The following is a 6,306-nucleotide window of genomic DNA, read 5'->3' on the forward strand; positions in this document are numbered from 1 at the left end:
ACGTTCTCTTTCACGGTCAAGTTCTCTTTTTACATCCATGCTCATAAGGGTAGTGAAGTGTGCAAAGTGTGGCCAGTGGGCATCCTTTTGCCTTTTACCAGGTAACATTAGACGTCTTTTTTTCCTTTTTTGGGAGAGGGTCAAAATATTTCCCATAGACAGTAATTTAATGGTATTACAACATCTACTTACTGTACCTGTAAGACCAATAATGAGGTACTTTACTGGAGTATTCATTTATATGCCATTTTATCCTAACATTACTCCACTACATATTGGAGTCATATACTTTTTATTTTGTAACTTATTTTTTTAAATCTAAATCTGCAAAGAAATGTGAGTGATCAAATTAATCAATTAATTGATCAGATTAATCCATTAATTTGATCACTCACATTTCTTTGCAGATTTAGATTTAAAAAAAAATAAAAAAATCAACAAATAAATTATGACTTAAGTTACAAAGTAATTTAAATGAGCTCCCCCTTTACCAGCTGCAACATCATGTTTTAAACAAATGAATTAATCCATAATTAATGTAATGCTAATTTATTTAAGGTTTTGGATGCAGGACTATTTATTGTAACAGAGTATTTTTACACCGTCGTACTGCTTCTTCTTATTAAATTAAAAAAATGCAACGAAGATGACATTTTAGTTAAGAAATATTGATTTTATTCTGCAATTCTTTAAATTGAATACACAAAAAGTATGCTAACAGCTGAAGAACATTATGGCACAAATACATGTACAACAAAACTACAGTTTAACACATGATTGGCACATTGTTTTAAGATATGGCAACAGTATATCAACTATGTGATGAGGCTAAAGCAGCAATGATCAGGCAACATGATCTTCTGCTGGAGGACTGATAAATGTCATGGAAGATCGTGTGCGCTGTTGTTACATTTTATTATGGAGAAACAGTCACCCTGTGCTTCTGTTTTCCAAAGTAATTTCCTCATTTTACGAGATAGCTTATTCGATCAGTGTAAAGTAATTGCAGTCTTCTCTTACAGTAAGTCTTGCCTTCTACACTATAGGCATGCAAATACTGAACATAAACTGTAACATCTAAAATGAAATGTATGAATATAATAAAGGCAGAAGAGATGTTAATGGCTGGGGGAAACCCTGTGACGATGACAAGTGGTCCCGTGGTTAACTGTACATGCTGTGGTCTAACTGAGAGGCTGCAAGGGGGGCTGGGGAGTTACAGTAGTCTTGTGATCCGACAGGCGGACAGAGGTCAGGGCTCAGCCCACGTATAGCCTGAAAACACAAAAGCCTTTTTTTTTCTCAGCATAATTCACCAGGAAGGAGCTGTGTGTTTCTGTGTTTGTACTGAGCCAAGTGCCCTTTTATTATAAAATCCATGTAGCAGCTCTAAGTGCAGGGTTGGTGGAATAATGTGGTGCAGCCCATCCCTCTCAGGCCACCCTACCATCAGGGATGTCTGTCGGGTCTGTCCCCCTATTGTTTGGCTCGTGGTCGGGCTTTCCACCGTGCGGGACAGCCTGAGGGAACGGGTGCCACAGTCCGACTTGACCTGAGTTTCTCACCAGTTCAGCCGCTGCCTAACTGAATTTGCCTGGAAGCTCTCCTTTAGATACTCACCACATCATGTCAGATAAATAAAAGGGGGATTAGAGGGGACAGCTGTTCCTCTTGCTCTAAGGAAGTAGTCATACAGCATAAAACACCCAGCATGAAGGCCGACCATGTTCCGCCTGCCACAACACAGCAAAGGGAGTCCAGACTGTGGCTTGATAAAAAAAGAAGTGCTGCTTCCCAAAAACTCTGCATGCAAACTAAATCATGTGATCTACCAAAACCATTCATGCTTCCACAACGCATGGGAGAATTTCACAAATACAGGATGAGGAAGGACAATGGTCTCATTTGAAGAAAAATCCAGAACTATGGTCTATACTCTTGAGCCGTACTCGTCTTTCTCGCTGCCGTTGTATCCAACACCTTTGCTTTTGTCCTGTTCAGCACCAGCTCTAAAGGGATAAAGAACCATAATGCAATCAGAATTTAATTGTACCTTTAAATACATGCAATTTGCATTCTGAAATGAAGTATTCTCCCTTAAGCTGTAGATTTATTCCATTACCGACAAAGTTTTTTGCCGTCAAGATTATGTTTGTTATTTAGTTCCAAGATATATGAGTAGGAGGTTAGCCGTGTATAAACAGAGATTTGCTTGATGTTGGTATCATGATGTTGGTATCATATGGTAATAACTCTGGAAGCCGGAAGTAAGAGTCAGAGAAGAAACATTGTAAGATGAGAGGAACATTTGACAGAGTTTAATGCTGACAGTGTGCCAGAAACCCGACTTACACCTCCAAATGTGGATTTTGCATAATTAGCATAAAGAAATGAAAGCGGGGAAGCTATATCCACTGATGGGGAGACAGCTTCAAACCTCTGGAGGGCCTCTAATTTTCATATTTGATCTCAAATACATTTTCAGATACATTTTATGAAAGCAGAAGTACTTACAATGTATGTCTTTATACTTCAGCCTAAAGATGCATTTAAACAGTTGTGTATGACATTTGGTCATTTCACCACCACAATCACAACAACTTTAAAACCTGCCTGTCAGGTTTTATTCTGAAGATTATGAAAACAATATATTAAAAGGCCCTCTGTTTATAAATAAAGTCAATCAGGTTTTTACATTTATTTTTATTTTAAACATTCTTTGATTCTATTTTCAATTCAGTAGTTATGCCACTGAAGTTTAACATATATTTATATTTTCATCCTCTCCATATTTTTTCCTCCTGAATGTAGCAGTAAGTCATCTTTTCTCTTCCTGTCAAAAAGCAACAACGTCATCCATCTCATGCTATGAACAGCTTCAGGTTTTATTTATTTATAAAGCACATTTTTATAAATGTAGCTTTATAACAACAGCTTCAGTTGTCTCTTGACAGACAGATCAGCTGACGACTCCGGTAAGACCAGGGGAGGGGGGCTGTGAATGTATGTAAACAAAGCATGGTGTACAGACTCTGCTATTGTCGGCAGTCACTGCTCAGCTCATCTGGAATATATTTTTATTAAATGCAGACCCTTCTATCAACCCAGAGAGTTCACAGCAATCCTAGTAATAGCCGTATATGTACACCCGGATGCTAATGCTAAAATTGCAATGAAAGAACTGCACACAGCCATTAGCCAACAACAAACTGCACACCCTGAGGCAGCTTTCATTGTTGCGGGTGATTTCAATCAATTGAAGACTGTACTCCCCAAATTCCGACAACATGTCTCCTGCCCCACGAGAGGCAACAAAACATTGGATTATGTTTACACCAACATGGCCAATGCATACAGTGCCATTCCCCACCCCCACCTGGGTCAGTCTGACCACCTCTCACTGTTCCTTTACCCCACATACACACCACTCATCAAACGTGTGAAACCCACAGTGAGGACTGTCAAGGTATGGCCTGAGGAGGCAGACTCTTTGCTACAGGACAAGTTTCAACACACAGTCTGGAGTGTGTTTGCCACCCAGGCCACCTTGGATTCCCATACAGACATTGACCACTACGCCTCCTCCGTACTGGACTACATCAGCACCACCATCAACAGTGTCACCACTCATAAGCAGATAACAACGTACCCAAACCAGAAGCCGTGGATGAATAAAGAAGTTCGCCAACTACTGAAAGCGCAAAACATCGCCTTCAGATCAGGTGACGAACGGGCTTACAGTTCATCCAGGGCTCACCTAAAGAAGGGCATTAGGAAGGCCAAGCACTGCTACAAACTGAGAATTGAGGAGCACTTCAATAACTCCGACCCCCGAAGAATGTGGCAGGGCATTCAGGGCATCACTGACTACAAACCCACCACCCCCTCTCTCCCGTCAAACGACGTCTCCTTCCTCAACGAGCTGAATAATTTCTATGCTCGCTTCGACAGGGACAACCAGGAGACAGCCACTAAGGCTGTTCCCCCTGCAGACCACCAGCCCCTCAGACTCTCACCTTCTGACGTCTTCACCACACTGAGCAGGATTAATGCACGCAAGGCTGCTGGACCCGATGGCATCCCAGGCCGCGTTCTCAGGGCCTGTGCTGGGCAACTGACTGAGGTCATGACGGACATTTTCAACCTCTCCCTGGCCCAAACTGTTGTCCCCATGTGCTTTAAAACCACCGCCATAGTGCCAGTGCCCAAACACTCTGCTGCAGCAGGCCTGAATGACTTCCGTCCCGTTGCACTTACACCCATTCTCATGAAGTGCTACAAGAAGTTGGTCCTAGCACAGCTTAAATCCCGCCTATCACCGACACTGGACCCCCATCAATTTGCATACCGGACTAATAGGAGCACGGAAGATGCCGTTTCCATAACACTTCACACCGTCCTCTCACATCTGGAAAAAACCAACTCCTATGCAAGATTGCTGTTCATCGACTTCAGTTCAGCCTTCAACACCGTCATCCCCTACAAGCTAATCACAAAACTCAATGACCTGGGCATCGACGCCCCCCTTTGTAATTGGATTTTAGACTTTCTAACCAACAGACCCCAGCATGTCAGGTTGGATAATCTCTCCTCCATGACTGTACCCCTGTACATGGTTCAAACACCATCATCAAGTATGCAGACGACACAACGGTGATCGGCCTCATCCACAACAACGATGAGACGGCCTACAGGGAGGAGGTTCGGCATCTGACTGAGTGGTGTGCCGACAATAACCTGGCCCTCAACACAACAAAAACAAAATAACTCATTGTGGACTTCAGGAAATCGAAAGGCAACACACACACTCCCATCCACCTAAATGGAACGGCGGTGGAGCGTGTGTCTAGCTTCAAGTTCCTGGGGGTCCACATATCCGATGACCCCTCATGGTCCAACAATACCACCAGCTTAGTAAAGAAGGCTCACCAGCGTCTCTTCTTCCTGAGGAGACTAAAGAAAGATCACCTCTCTCCTCAGATTCTGGTGAACTTTTATCGCTGCACCATTGAGAGCATCCTGACCAGCTGTATCACAGCCTGGTATGGGAACTGCTCAATGCTCAACAGGAAGGCATTGCAGAGGGTGACGAAAATCGCCCAACGCATCATCGGTGTCCCACTCCCTGCCATCGAGGACATCCAGGGGATACGGTGTTTGCAGAGGGCGCACAACATCTTTAAAGACACCTCTCATCCTGCAAACTATCTGTTTGTCCTCCTACCCTCGGGGAGGCGCCTCAGGAGCCTCCGGTCCAAGACCAGCAGGTTCAGGGTCAGCTTCTTCCCCAGGGCTGTTACCCTGCTGAACTCTGCCCCCTGATAAACCCAAACCCACCACCCACCCGTTTTTATATTTCACTGTCAATGCCATTTATACTGTACATATTCATCTGTTTATAGCCTATTTATAATTATTCTATTTATAATTATTCTTATTATGTAGACTCCTGCACTGCTATTTTGCACTTCTGGTCAGATGCCTAACTTACATTTCGTAAGTACATGACAATAAAGTTGAATCTGAATCTGAATCTGAAATCACACAGCGCTGCAAACCAAAGACAGTATTCCCAGGGTATTAGTCTTTTATAGAAAACCACATTTGTACCAAGTTGGCTCGTAATTTATGCATCGTAACTGTCGAGAATGAGGGCAGCACAAGTCTCAACTAATGAGGACACAACTTCTTTGACTCTTATTTTTAAAAACCCCAGATGTTTGAGTCAGTTAAGGTTAACTCTCCTCTTGAAATACCCTTTGCAATTGTCCACTTTATAGAAACTGTAAACATATCTCCCCACCTAAATTAAATCAAGGAAAATCTAAATTTGTGAGCTTGGATTCAGACAGACAAATGTCCTCAAACAGGGTAATGGACACTAGGTTTCACAAACTTTAATCTACATATTAATGGTGGAAATTATGACAGAGCATGAGATCAACAAATGTAGCTGTGGTCTTGATTTGTTGTTTTCGCCCTTTGCTTACCTTTTTTGCTTAAATAGACAGCACAATAAAGGGACAATGAGAACAAGGCCCAGAGCAGAGCCCACCAGAATGGTAACCAGTAAACCTGCAGAGCATGAAGCAAACCAAGCAGAGAGATTATGTGATGATCTGTGTGTCACACTCTTCTCCATGTTTTCATGTGCGGCAGTATGTGTGCAGGTGAGTGGTAGTTTTATTATTTTAAAGCAGAAATATATTATTGTAAATCAAAACAATATGCAAAAATATTCAACTATTAATTGTATTATTTATGCATGTTTTGTTATGTTAGTATACACCACACTAATGTATCATA

The sequence above is a fragment of the Trematomus bernacchii genome, unplaced genomic scaffold, assembly GCF_902827165.1.
Source record: "Trematomus bernacchii unplaced genomic scaffold, fTreBer1.1, whole genome shotgun sequence".
NCBI lineage: Eukaryota > Metazoa > Chordata > Actinopteri > Perciformes > Nototheniidae > Trematomus > Trematomus bernacchii.